This window comes from Carcharodon carcharias, chromosome 31, assembly GCF_017639515.1.
Source record: "Carcharodon carcharias isolate sCarCar2 chromosome 31, sCarCar2.pri, whole genome shotgun sequence".
In the NCBI taxonomy this organism is placed as follows: Eukaryota; Metazoa; Chordata; class Chondrichthyes; order Lamniformes; family Lamnidae; genus Carcharodon; species Carcharodon carcharias.
This window is the reverse complement of record NC_054497.1, coordinates 32,159,605-32,172,661: the sequence shown is the minus strand read 5'-3', so window position 1 is coordinate 32,172,661 and position 13,057 is coordinate 32,159,605.

Here is a 13,057-nt window from a genome sequence, read left to right as displayed (position 1 = left end):
GCCGAGAGCAGAGTCTGCCAGAAACCTCGCCGAAACTGGAGTCCGCCTTAACCGTAGCTGAGAGAGGTGTCCGCTGGAACCCTCATCGAGAGAGGAGTCCGCCGGAGCCCTCATCGAGAGAGGAGTCCGCCGGAACCCTCGCCGACAGAGGAGTCCACCAGAACTCTCGCCGAGACAGGAGTGCGCCGGAACCCTCGCCCAGAGAGGAGTCCGCCTGAACCCTCGCTGAGACAGGAGTCTGGCGGAACCATCGCCGAGAGAGGATTCTGCCAGAAATCTCGGTGAGACAGCAGTCCGCCGGAACCCTGGACGGAGAGGAGTCTGCCGGAACCCTCATTGAGAGAGGAGTCCGCCAGAACCCTTGCTGAGAGAGGAGTCCGCTGGAACCCTCACCAAGAAAGGAGTCCGCCGGTACCCTCGCCGAGAAAGGAGTCCGCCGGAACCCTCGCCGAGAAAGGGGTCCGCCGGAACCCTTATCGAGAATGGAGTCCACTGGAAACCTCGCTGAGAGAGGTGTCCGCCCGAACCCTCGCAGAGAAAGGAGTCCGCCGGAACCCTCAGTGAGAGAGGAATCTGCTGGAACCTTCGTGGAGAGCGGAGTAGATCGGAACCCTCACCGAGAGAGGAGTCCGCAGGAGCCCTCACCTGGAGTGGAATCCACCAGAACGCTCGCCGAGATAGAAGAGTGCCAGAACGCTGGCCCAGAGTGGTGTTTGCAGGCACCCTGGCTGAGAGAGGAGTCCACCGGAACCCTCGCCGAGAGAGGAGTCCACCGGAACCCTCGCCATGAGAGGTGTCCGCCGGAACCCTCGCCGAGAGTGGAGTCCGCCGGAACCGGCGCCACGAGGGGCGTCTGCCAGAACCCTTGATGAGAGCGGAGACCGCCAGAAACCTCGCCAAGAGTGGAGTCGTAGCCGAGAGAGGTGTCTGCTGGAAACCTCGCTGAGAGAGGAGTCCACCGGAACCCTCACAGAGAGAGGAGTCCGCCCGAACTCTCGCCAAGACAAGAGTACAACGGAACCTTCGCCGAGAAAGGATTTCACTGGAAACCTCGCCGAGAGAGGAGTCTGCTGGAAATCTCGCCGAGACAGGAGTCCGCCGGAATCCTTGTCCAGAGAGGAGTCTGCCAGAACTCTGGCTGAGACAGGAGTGCGCCGGAACCCTCACCCAGAAAGGAGTCCGCAGGCAACCTCGCCGAGATAGGATTCTTCCAGAACCATTGCCGAGAGCGGAGTACGCCGGAAATCTCACAGAGGGAGGAGTCCGCTGGTACCCTGGCCTGGAGAGGAGTCCGCCAGAACCCTCATCGAGAGAGGAGTCCACCGGAACCCTCGCCCAGAGTGGAGTCCGCCGGAACCCCTGAAGAGAGAGGAGTCTGATGGAACATTCGCTGAGAGAGGAGTCTGCCAGAATCCTCGCTGAGACAGGAGTCCGGTGGAATCTTCGGTGAGAAAGGAGTCCAATGGAATGATCGCCGAGAGAGGAGTCTGCGGGAAATCTCACCAAGACAGGAGTCCGCCGGAACCCTGGCCCGCAGAGGTGTCTGCCGGAACCCTCATCGAGAGAGGAGTCCACCAGAACTCTCGCCGAGACAAGAGTGCGCCGCAACCCTCGCAAAGAGAGGAGTCCACCGGAACCCTCGCCCAGAGCGGATTCCGCTGGAACCCTCGCCGAGAAAGGAGTCTGCCGGAATACCCGCCGAAAGAGGAGTCCACCAGAACTCTCGCCAAGACAAGAGTGCGCCGCAACCCTCGCAAAGAGAGGAGTCCACCGGAACCATCACCCAGAGCGGATTCCGCTGGAACTCTCGCCGAGAAAGGAGTCTGCCTGAACCATAGCCGAGAGTGGAGTCTGCCCGAAACCTCACCGAAACTGGAGTCCGCCTTAACTGTAGCTGAGAGAGGTGTCCGCCAGACCCCTCATCGAGAGAGGAGTCCGCCGGAACACTCATCAAGAGAGGAGTCCGCCGGAACCCTCGCCGACAGAGGAGTCCACCAGAACTCTCGCCGAGACAGGATTGCGCCGGAACCATCGCCGAGAGAGGAGTCCGCCTGAACCCTCGCCGAGACAGGAGTCTGGCGGAACCATCGCCGAGCGAGGAGTCTGCCAGAAATCTCGCCGAGACAGCAGTCCGCCGGAACCCTGGATGGAGAGGAGTCTGCCGGAACCCTCATTGAGAGAGGAGTCTGCCAGAACCCTCGCTGAGAAAGGGGTCCGCCGGAACCCTCATCGAGAATGGAGTCCGCTGGAAACTTCGCTGAGAGAGGTGTCCGCCCGAACCCTCGCAGAGAAAGGAGTCTGCTGGAACCCTCAGTGAGAGAGGAATCTGCTGGAACCTTCGTGGAGAGCGGAGTAGATCGGAACCCTCACCGAGAGAGGAGTCCGCAGGAGCCCTCACCTGGAGAGGAATCCACCAGAACTCTCGCCGAGACAGAAGAGTGCCAGAACGCTGGCCCAGAGTGGTGTTCGCAGGCACCCTGGCTGAGAGAGGAGTCCACCAGAACCCTCACCGAGAGAGGTGTCCGCCAGAACCCTCGATGAGAGCGGAGACCGCCAGAAACCTCGCCAAGAGTGGAGTCGTAGCCGAGAGAGGTGTCTGCTGGAAACCTCGCTGAGAGAGGAGTCCACCGGAACCCTCACAGAGAGAGGAGTGCGCCCGAACTCTCGCCAAGACAAGAGTCCAACGGAACCTTCGCCGAGAAAGGAGTTCACTGGAAATCTCGCCGAGAGAGGAGTCTGCCAGAAATCTCGCCGAGACAGGAGTCCGCCGGAACCCTTGTCCGGAGAGGAGTCTGCCAGAACTCTCGCCGAGACAGGAGTGCGCCGGAACCCTCACCCAGAAAGGAGTCCGCAGGCAACCTCGCCGAGATAGGATTCTGCCAGAACCATTGCCGAGAGCGGAGTACGCCGGAAATCTCACAGAGAGAGGAGTCCGCTGGTACCCTGGCCTGGAGAGGAGTCCGCCAGAACCCTCATCGAGAGAGGAGTGCGCCGGAACCCTCGCCCAGAGAGGAGTCCGCCGGAACCCCCGAAGAGAGAGGAGTCTGACGGAACATTCGCTGAGAGAGGAGTCCACCAGAACCCTCGCTGAGACAGGAGTCCGGTGGAATCTTCGGTGAGAAAGGAGTCCAATGGAATGATCGCCGAGAGAGGAGTCTACCGGATATCTCGCCGAGACAGGAGTCCGCCGGAACCCTGGCCCGCAGAAGTGTCTGCCGGAACCCTCATCGAGAGAGGTGTCCGCCGGAACCCTCGCCGAGAGAGGAGTCCGCCGGAACCCTCGCCGAGAAAGGAGTCCGCCGGTACCCTCACTGATAAAGGGGTCCGCTGGAAACCTCATCGAGAATGGAGACGGCCGGAAACCTCGCCGAGAGAGATGTCCACCCGAACCCTCGCAGAGAAAGGAGTCCGCCGGAACCCTCGCCGAGAGCGGAGTCTGCCAGAAACCTCGCCGAAACTGGAGTCCGCCTTAACCGTAGCTGAGAGAGGTGTCCGCCGGAACCCTCATCGAGAGAGGAGTCCGCCGGAACCTGCACCAAGAGAGGATTCCGACGGACCCCTCGCCCAGAGAGGAGTCCGCCAGAACACTCGCCCAGAGCGGATTCCGCCGGAACCCTCACCGAGAGAGGAGTCCGCCTGAACCCTCGCCGAGACAGGAGTCTGGCGGAACCATCGCCGAGAGAGGAGTCTGCCGGAAATCTCACTGAGACAGCAGTCCGCCGGAACCCTGGACGGAGAGGAGTCTGCCGGAACCCTCATTGAGAGAGGAGTCCGCCTGAGCCCTCACTGAGAGAGGAGTCCGCCGGAACCCTCACCGAGAAAGGAGTCCGCCGGTACCCTCGCCGAGAAATGAGTCCGCCGGAACCCTCGCCGAGAAAGGGGTCCGCCGGAACCCTCATCGAGAATGGTGTCCGCTGGAAACCTCGCTGAGAGAGGTGTCCGCCCGAACCCTCGCAGAGAAAGGAGTCCGCCGGAACCCTCAGTGAGAGAGGAATCTGCTGGAACCTTCGTGGAGAGCGGAGTAGATCGGAACCCTCACCGAGAGAGGAGTCCGCCAGAACCCTCACCGAGAGCAGAGCCCATTGGAATCCTCGCCGAGAGCGGAGTCCACCGGAACCCTCGCCGAGAGAGTTGTCTGCCGGAACCCTCGACGAGAGCGGAGACCGCCAGAAACCTCGCCAAGAATGGAGTCTGCCGGAACCATAGCCAAGAGAGGTATCTGCCGGAAACCTCGCTGAGAGTGGAGTCCGCCGGAACCCTCGCAGAGAGAGGAGTCCGCCCGAACTCTCGCCAAGACAACAGTCCGATGGAACCTTCACCGAGAAAGGAGTTCACTGGAAACCTCGCCGAGAGAGGAGTCTGCCGGAAATCTCGCCGAGACAGGAGTCCGCCGGAACACTTGTCCAGAGAGGAGTCTGCCAGAACTCTCGCCGAGACAGGAGTGCGCTGGAACCCTCACCCAGAAAGGAGTCCGCAGGCAACCTCGCCGAGATAGGATTCTGCCAGAACCATTGCCGAGAGCGGAGTACACCAGAAATCTCACAGAGAGAGGAGTCCGCTGGTACCCTGGCCAGGAGAGGAGTCCGCCAGAACTCTCATCGAGAGAGGAGTCCACCAGAACCCTTGCCCAGAGAGGAGTCCGCCGGAACCCCCGAAGAGAGAGGAGTCTGATGGAACATTCACTGAGAGAGGAGTCCGCCAGAACCCTTGCCGAGACAGGAGTCCGGCGGAATCTTCGGTGAGAAAGGAGTCCAATGGAATGATCGCCGAGAGAGGAGTCTGCGGGAAATCTCACCAAGACAGGAGTCCGCCGGAACCCTGGCCCGCAGAGGTATCTGCCGGAACCCTCATCGAGAGAGGAGTCCGCCGGAACCCTCGCCGAGAGAGGAGTCCACTGGAACCCTCACCGAGAAAGGAGTCCGCCGGAACCCTCGCCGAGAAATGAGTCCGCCGGTACCCTCACCGATAAAGGGGTCCGCTGGAATCCTCATCGAGAATGGAGACGGCCGGAAAGCTCGCCGAGAGAGATGTCCGCCCGAACCCTCACAGAAAAAGGAGTCCGCCGGAACGCTCGGCGAGAGAGGAATCTGCTGGAACCTTTGTGGAGAACGGAGTAGATTGGAACCCTCACCGAGAGAGGAGTCCGCAGGAGCCCTCACCTGAAGAGGAGTCCACCAGAACTCTCGCCGAGACAGAAGAGCGCCGGAACCCTCGCCCAGAGTGGTGTTCGCAGGCACCCTGGCTGAGAGAGGAGTCCACCGGAACCCTCACCGAGAGCGGAGCCCGTCGGAACCCTCGCCGAGAGCGGAGTCCACCGGAACCCTCGCCGAGAGAGGTGTCCACCGGAACCCTCGCTGAGAGTGGAGTCCACTGGAACTGGCACCGCAAGAGGCATCTGCCAGAACCCTCGACGAGAGCGGAGACCACCAGAAACCTCACCGATAATGGAGTCCGCTGGAACCGTAGCCGAGAGAGGTGTCCGCCGGAAACCACACCGAGAGAGGAGTCCGCCGGAACCCTCACTCAGAGAGGAGTCCGCCCGAAACCTCACCGAGACAAGAGTCCAACCGAACATTCGCCGAGAAAGGAGGCCACTGGAACGCTCGCCGAGAGAAGGTGTCTGCCGGAAATATCGCCGAGACAGGAGTCCGACAGGAACCCTGGCCTGGAGAGCAGTCCGCCGGAACCCTCATCGAGAGAAAAGTCCGCTGGAACCCTCGCCCAGAGCTGACTCCGCCGGAACCCTCGCCGAGAGAGGAGTCCGCCGGAATACTCGCCGAAAGAGGAGTCCGCCAGAACTCTCGCCGAGACAAGAGTGCAACGCAACCCTCGCAAAGAGAGGAGTCCGCCGGAACCCTCGCCCAGAGCGGATTCCGCTGGAACTCTCGCCGAGATAGGAGTCCGGCGGAACCCTCGCCGAGAAAGGAGTCTGCCTGAACCATAGCCGAGAGAGGAGTCTGCCCGAAACCTCGCTGAGTGGAGTCCACCAGAACCCTCGACGACAAAGGAGTCCGCCGTAACCCTCACCGAGAATGGAGTCCGCCGGAAACCTCGCTGAGAGAAGAGTCCGCCCCAACCCTTGCAGAGAAAGGAGAGAGAGGAATCTGCCGGAACATTCGCGGAGAGCGGAGTCCATCGTAACCCTCACCGAGAGAGGAGTCCGCAGGAACCCTCACCTGGAGAGGAGTCCACCAGAACTCTCGCCGAGACAGAAGTGCGCCGGAACCCTCGCCCAGAGTGGTGTTCACAGTAACCCTGGCTGAGGGATGAGTCCACCGGAACCCTCACCGAGAGCGGCACCCATTGGAACCCTCACTGAGAGCGGAGTCCACCGGAGCCCTCACCAAGAGGGAACCCTCACCGAGAGCGGAGTCTGCCAGAAACCTCGCCGAAACTGGAGTCCTCCTTAACTGTAGCTGAGAGAGGCGTCCGCCGGAACCCTCATCGAGAGAGGAGTCCGCCGGAACCTGCACCAAGAGAGGATTCTGACGGAAACCTTGCTGAGAGAGGAGTCCGCCGGAACCCTCGCCGACAGACGAGTCCACCAGAACTCTCGCCAAGACAGGAGTGCGCCGGAACCCTCGCCCAGAGAGGAGTCTGCCGGAACACTCGCCCAGAGCGGATTCCGCTGGAACCCTCACCGAGAGAGGAGTCCGCCTGAACCCTCGCCGAGACAGAAGTCTGGCGGAACCATCGCCGAGACAGCAGTCCGCCGGAACCCTGGACGGAGAGGAGTCTGCCAGAACCCTCATTGAGAGAGGAGTCCACCAGAACCCTTGCTGAGAGAGGAGTCCGCCGGAACCCTCACCGAGAAAGGAGTCTGTCGGTACCCTCGCTGAGAACGGAGTCCGCCGGAACCCTCGGCGAGAATGGTGTCCGCCGGAACCCTCATCGAGAATGGGGTCCGCTGGAAACCTCGCTGAGAGAGGTGTCCGCCCGAACCCTCTCAGAGAAAGGAATCCGCCGGAACCCTCAGTGAGAGAGGAATCTCCTGGAACCTTCGTGGAGAGCGGAGTAGATCGGAACCCTCACCGAGAGAGGAGTGCGCAGGAACCCTCACCTGGAGAGGAATCCACCAGAACTCTCGCCGAGACAGAAGAGTGCCAGAACGCTGGCCCAGAGTGGTGTTCGCAGGCACCCTGGCTGAGAGAGGAGTCCACCGGAACCCTCGCCGAGAGAGGAGTCCGCCGGAACCCTCACCGAGAGCTGAGCCCGTCGGTACCCTCGCCGAGAGCGGAGTCCACCGGAACCCTCGCCGAGAGAGGTGTCTGCCGGAACCCTCGCCGAGAGTGGAGTCCGCCGGAACCGGCGCCACGAGGGACTTCTGCCAGAACCCTCGACGAGAGCGGAGACCACCAGAAACCTCGCCAAGAATGGAGTCCGCCGGAACCGTAGCCGAGAGAGGTGTCTGCCGGAAACCTCACAGAGAGAGGAGTCCGCCCGAACCCTCGCCAAGACAAGAGTCCAACGGAACCTTCGTCGAGAAAGGAGTTCACTGGAAGCCTCGCCGAGAGAGGAGTCTGCCGGAAATCTCGCCGAGACAGGAGTCCGCCGGAACCCTTGTCCGGAGAGGAGTCTGCCAGAACTCTCGCCGAGACAGGAGTGCGCCAGAACCCTCACCCAGAAAGGAGTCCGCAGGCAACCTCGCCGAGATAGGATTCTGCCAGAACCATTGCCGAGAGCGGAGTACGCCGGAAATCTCACAGAGAGAGGAGTCCGCTGGTACCCTGGCCTGGAGTGGAGTCCGCCAGAACCCTCATCGAGAGAGATGTCCGCCGGAACCCTCGCCCAGAATGGAGTCCGCCGGAACCCCCGAAGAGAGAGGAGTCTGACGGAACATTTGCTGGGAGAGGAGTCCGCCAGAACCCTCGCCGAGACAGGAGTCCGGTGGAATCTTCGGTGAGAAAGGAGTCCAATGGAATGATCGCTGAGAGAGGAGTCTGCCGGAAATCTCGCTGAGACAAGAGTCCGCTGGAACCCTGGCCCGCAGAAGTGTCTGCCGTAACCCTCGCCGAGACAGGAGTCAGCTGGAACCCTCACCGAGAAAGGAGTCCGCCGGTACCCTCACCGATAAAGGGGTCCGCTGGAAACCTCATTGAGAATGGAGACAGCCGGAAACCTCGCCGAGAGAGATGTCCGCCCGAACCCTCGCAGAGAAAGGAGTCCGCCGGAACGCTCGGCGAGAGAGGAATCTGCTGGAACCTTTGTGCAGAGCGGAGTAGATCGGAACCCTCACCGAGAGAGGAGTCCGCAGGAGCCCTCACCTGGAGAGGAGTCCACCAGAACTCTCGCCGAGACAGAAGAGCGCCGGAACCCTCGCCCAGAGTGATGTTCGCAGGCACCCTGGCTGAGAGAGGAGTCCACCGGAACCCTCGCCGCGAGAGGAGTCCGCCGGAACCCTCACCGAGAGCGGAGCCCGTCGGAACCCTCGCCGAGAGCGGAGTCTACCGGAACCCTCGCCGAGAGAGCTGTCCGCTGGAACCCTCGCTGAGAGTGGAGTCCGCCGGAACTGGCACCGCGAGAGGCATCTGCCAGAACCCTCGACGAGAGCGGAGACCACCAGAAACCTCGCCAAGAATGGAGTCCGCCGGAACTGTAGCCGAGAGAGGTGTCCGCCGGAAACCTCGCCGAGAGAGGAGTCCACCGGAACCCTCACTCAGAGAGGAGTCCGCCCGAACCCTCGCCAGGACAAGAGTCCAACTGAACCTTCGCCGAGAAAGGAGTCCACTGGAACCCTCGCCGAGAGAAGGAGTCTGCTGGAAATCTCGCCGAGACAGGAGTCCGCCGGAACCCTTGCCCGGAGAGGAGTCTGCCAGAACTCTAGCCGAGACAGGAGTGCGCCGGAACCCTCGCCCAGAAAGGAGCCTGCAGGCAACCTTGCCGAGATACGATTCTGCCAGAACCATTGCCGAAAGCGGAGCACGCTGGAAATCTCACAGAGAGAGGAGTCCGCTGGAACACTGGCCTGGAGAGGAGTCCGCCGGAACCCTCATCAAGAGAGGAGTCCACCGGAACCCTCGCCCAGAGAGGAGTCTGCCGGAACACCCGAAGAGAGAGGAGTCTGACGGAACCTTCGCTGAAAGAGGAATCTGCCAGAACCCTCGCTGAGACAGGAGACCTGTGGAACCCTCGCTGAGAAAGGAGTCCACTGGAACCCTTGCCAAGAGAAGAGTCTGCCGTAAATCCCGCTGAGACAAGAGTCCGCCAGAGCCCTGGCCCGGAGAGGAGTCTGCCGGAACCCTCATCGAGAGAGGAGTCTGCCAGAACCCTTGCCGAGAGAGGAGTCCACCGGAACCCTCACCGAGAATTGAGTCCGCCGGAACTATCGCCGAGAACGGAGTCCGCCAGAACCCTCGCTGAGAAAGGGGTCCGCCGTAACCCTCATCGAGAATGGAGTCCGACGGAAGCCTCACTGAGAGCGGAGCCCGTCGGAACCCTCGCCGAGAGCGGAGTCCACCAGAACCCTCGCCGAGAGAGGTGTCTGCCAGAACCCTCGCCGAGAGTGGAGTCCGCCGGAACTGATGCCACGAGAGGCGTCTGCCAGAACCCTCGACGAGAGCAGAGACCACCAGAAACATCGCCGAGAGTGGAGTCCGCCAGAACCGTAGCCGTGAGAGGTGTCCGCCGGAAACCTCGCCGAGAGAGGAGTCCACCGGAACCCTCACAGAGAGAGGAGTCCGCCCGAACTCTTGCCGAGACAAGAGTCCAACGGAACCTTCGCCGAGAAAGGAGTCCACTGGAACCCTCGCCGAGAGAGGTGTCTGCCGGAACCCTCATCGAGAGAGGAGTCCGCCGGAACCCTCGGCGAGAGAGGAGTCCGCAGGAACCCTCACCGAGAAAGGAGTCCACCGGAACCCTTGCCGAGAAAGGAGTCCGCCGGAACCCTCACCGAGAAAGGAGTCCGCCAGAACACTCATCGAGAATGGAGACCGCCATAAACCTCGCCGAGAGTGGAGTCCACCGGAACCGTAGCCGAGAGAGGTGTCCACCGGAACCCTTGATGACAGCGGGGACTGCCAGAAACCTCGCCGTGAATGGAGTCCACCGGAACCGTAGCCGAGAGAGGTGTCCACCGGAAACCTCGCTGAGAGAGGAATCCGCCGGAACCCTCGCTGAGAGAGGAGTCCGCCCGAACCCTCGCCGAGACAAGAGTCCAACGGAACCTTCGCCGAGAAAGGAGTCCACTGGAACCCTCGCCGAGAGAGGAGTCTGCCGGAAATCTCGCCGAGACAGGAGTCCGCTGGAACCCTTGCCCGGAGAGGAGTCCGCCAGAACTCTCGCCGTGACAGGAGTGTGCCGGAACCCTTGCCCAGAAAGGAGTCCGCAGGCAACTTTGCCGAGATAGGATTCTGCCAGAACCATTGCCGAGAGCGGAATACGCCAGAAATCTCACAGAGAGTGGAGTCCGCTGGAACCCTGGCCTGGAGTGGAGTCCACCGGAACACTCATCGAGAGAGGAGTCCGCCGGAACCCTCGCCCAGAGAGGAGTCCGCTAGAACCCCCGAAGAGAGAGGAGTCTGACGGAACCTTCGCTGAGAGAGGAGTCCGCCAGAACCTTCGCCGAGACAGGAGTCCGGCCCAACCTTCACCGATAGTGGAGCACGTCAGAACCCTCGCCATGAGCGGTGTCCACAGGAACCCTCGCAGAGAGAGGTGTCTGCCGGAACGCTCGCCGAGAGTGGAGTCCGCCGGAACCGGCGCCATGAGAGACGTCTGCCAGAACCCTCGCCGAGAGCAGAGACTGCCAGAACCCTCGCCGAAAGTGGAGTCCGCCAGAACCGTAGCCGAGAGAGGTGTCCACCAGCAACCTTGCCGAGAGAGGAGTCGGCTGGAACCCTCACTGAGAGAGGAGTCCGCCCGAACACTCGCCGAGACATGAGTCCGGCGGAACCTTCACCAAGAAAGGAGTCCACTGGAACTGTCGCCGAGAGAGGAGTCTGCTGGAAATCTCGCCGAGACAGGAGTCCACTGGAACCATAGCTGAGAGAGGAGTCCGCCAGAAACCTTGCTGAGTGGAGTCCTTCGGAACCCCTGCTGAGAGAGGAGTCCACCGGAACCCTCGTCGAGAGTGGAGTCCGCTGGAACTGGCGGCGCGAGAGGCGTCTGCCAGAACCCTCGAGAGCGGAGACCGCCAGAAACCTCGCCGAGAGTGGAGTCTGCCGGAACCGTAGCCGAGAGAGGTGTCCGTCGGAAACCTCACCGAGAGAGGAGTCATCCGGAACCCTCGCTGAGGGAGGAGTCCGCCCGTACCCTTGCCGAGACAAGAGTCCAACGGAACCTTCGCTGAGAAAGGAGTCCACTGGAACCCTTTCCGAGAGAAGAGTCTGCCGGAAATCCCGCCGAGACAGGGGTCCGCCGGAACCCTTGCCTGGAGAGGAGTCTGCCAGAACCCTCGCAGAGAGCTGAGTCCGCTGGAAACCTCGCTGAGAGAGTAGTCCACCAGAACCCTCATCTGGAGAGGGGTCCGACAGAATGCTCGCCGAGAAAGTAGCGCGCTGGAACCCTCGCCCAGAAAGGAGTCCGCAGGCAACTTTGCTGAGATAGGATTCTGCCAGAACCTTTGCCGAGAGCGGAGTACGCCGGAAATCTCACAGAGAGAGGAGTCCGCTGAAACCCTGGCCTGGAGAGGAGTCCACCGGAACCCTCATCGAGAGAGGAATCCGCCGGAACCCTCGCCCAGAGACGAGTCCACCGGAACCCCCGAAGAGAGAGGAGTCTGACGGAACCTTCGCTGAGAGAAGAGTCCGCCAGAACCCTCGCCGAGACAGGAGTCCAGCGGAACCCTCACCGAGAGTGGAGCCCGTCGGAACCCTCGCCAAGAGTGGAGTCCACAGGAACCATCGCCAAGAGAAGTGTCCGCCAGAATCCTCGCCGAGAGTGGAGTCCACCAGAACCAGCCCCGTGAGAGACGTCTGCTAGAACCCTCGCCGAGAGCAGAGACCGCCAGAAACCTCGCCGAGAGTGGAGTCCACCGGAACCGTAGCTGAGAGAGGTGTCCACCGGAAACCTCGCCAAGAAAGAGTCCGCCGGAACCCTCGCTGAGAGAGGAGTCCGCCCAAGCCCTCTCCGAGACAAGATTCTGGCAGAACCTTCACCGAGACAGAAGTCCACAGGAACCCTCGCCGAGAGAGGAGCCTGCCGGAAATCTCGCCAAGAGAGTGGTCCACCAGAAACCTCACCGAGTGGAGTCCTCCGGAACCCCTGCTGAGAGAGGAGTACGCCAGAACCCTCACCGAGAAAGGAGTCCGCCAGAACCCTCGCCGAGAAAGGAGTCTGCCGGAACCCTCATCGAGAATGGAGTCTGCCGGATACCTCGCCGAGATAGGAGTCTGCCCGAACCGTCACAGAGAAATGAGTCCGCCAGAATCCTCAGCGAGAGAGGAATCTGCCGGAACCCTCCCCGAGAGAGGAGTCTGCCGGAACCGTCGCCGCAGGAGGAGTCTGCCAGAACCCTCGCCAAGAGCGTAGACCACCAGAAACCGCACCGAGAGTGGATTCCGCCAGAACCGTAGCCGAGAGAGGTGTCCGCCGGAAACCTCGCTGAGAGAGGAGTCCGCCCGAACCCTCACTGAGACAAGAGTCCGGTGGAACCGTCGCCGAGAAAGGAGTCCACTGGAACCCTCGCCGAGAGAGGAGTCTGCCGGAACTCTCGCTGAGACAGGAGTGCGCTGGAACCCTAGCCCAGAGAGAAGTAGGCAGGCACCCTCGCCAAGAGAGGGTTCTGCCAGAACCCTCGCCGAGAGCGGAGACCGCCAGAAACATTGCCGAGAGTGGAGTCTGCCTTAACCGTTGCCGAGAGAGGAGTCTGCCAGAAACTTCGCCGAGAGTGGAGTCCGCAGGCACCCTCGTCAAGAGAGGAGTCCGCCGGAACCCTCACCGAAAGAGGAGTCTGCCGGAAACCTCGCCAAGACAGGAGTCTGCCGGAACACTTGCCGAGAGATTAGCCTGTCAGAACCCTCACCGAGAGTGGAGTCTGGCAGAAACATCGCTGAGAGAGGAGTCTGCCGGGACCCTCGCCGAGAGCGGAGACCGCCAGAAACCTCGCCGAGAGTGGAGT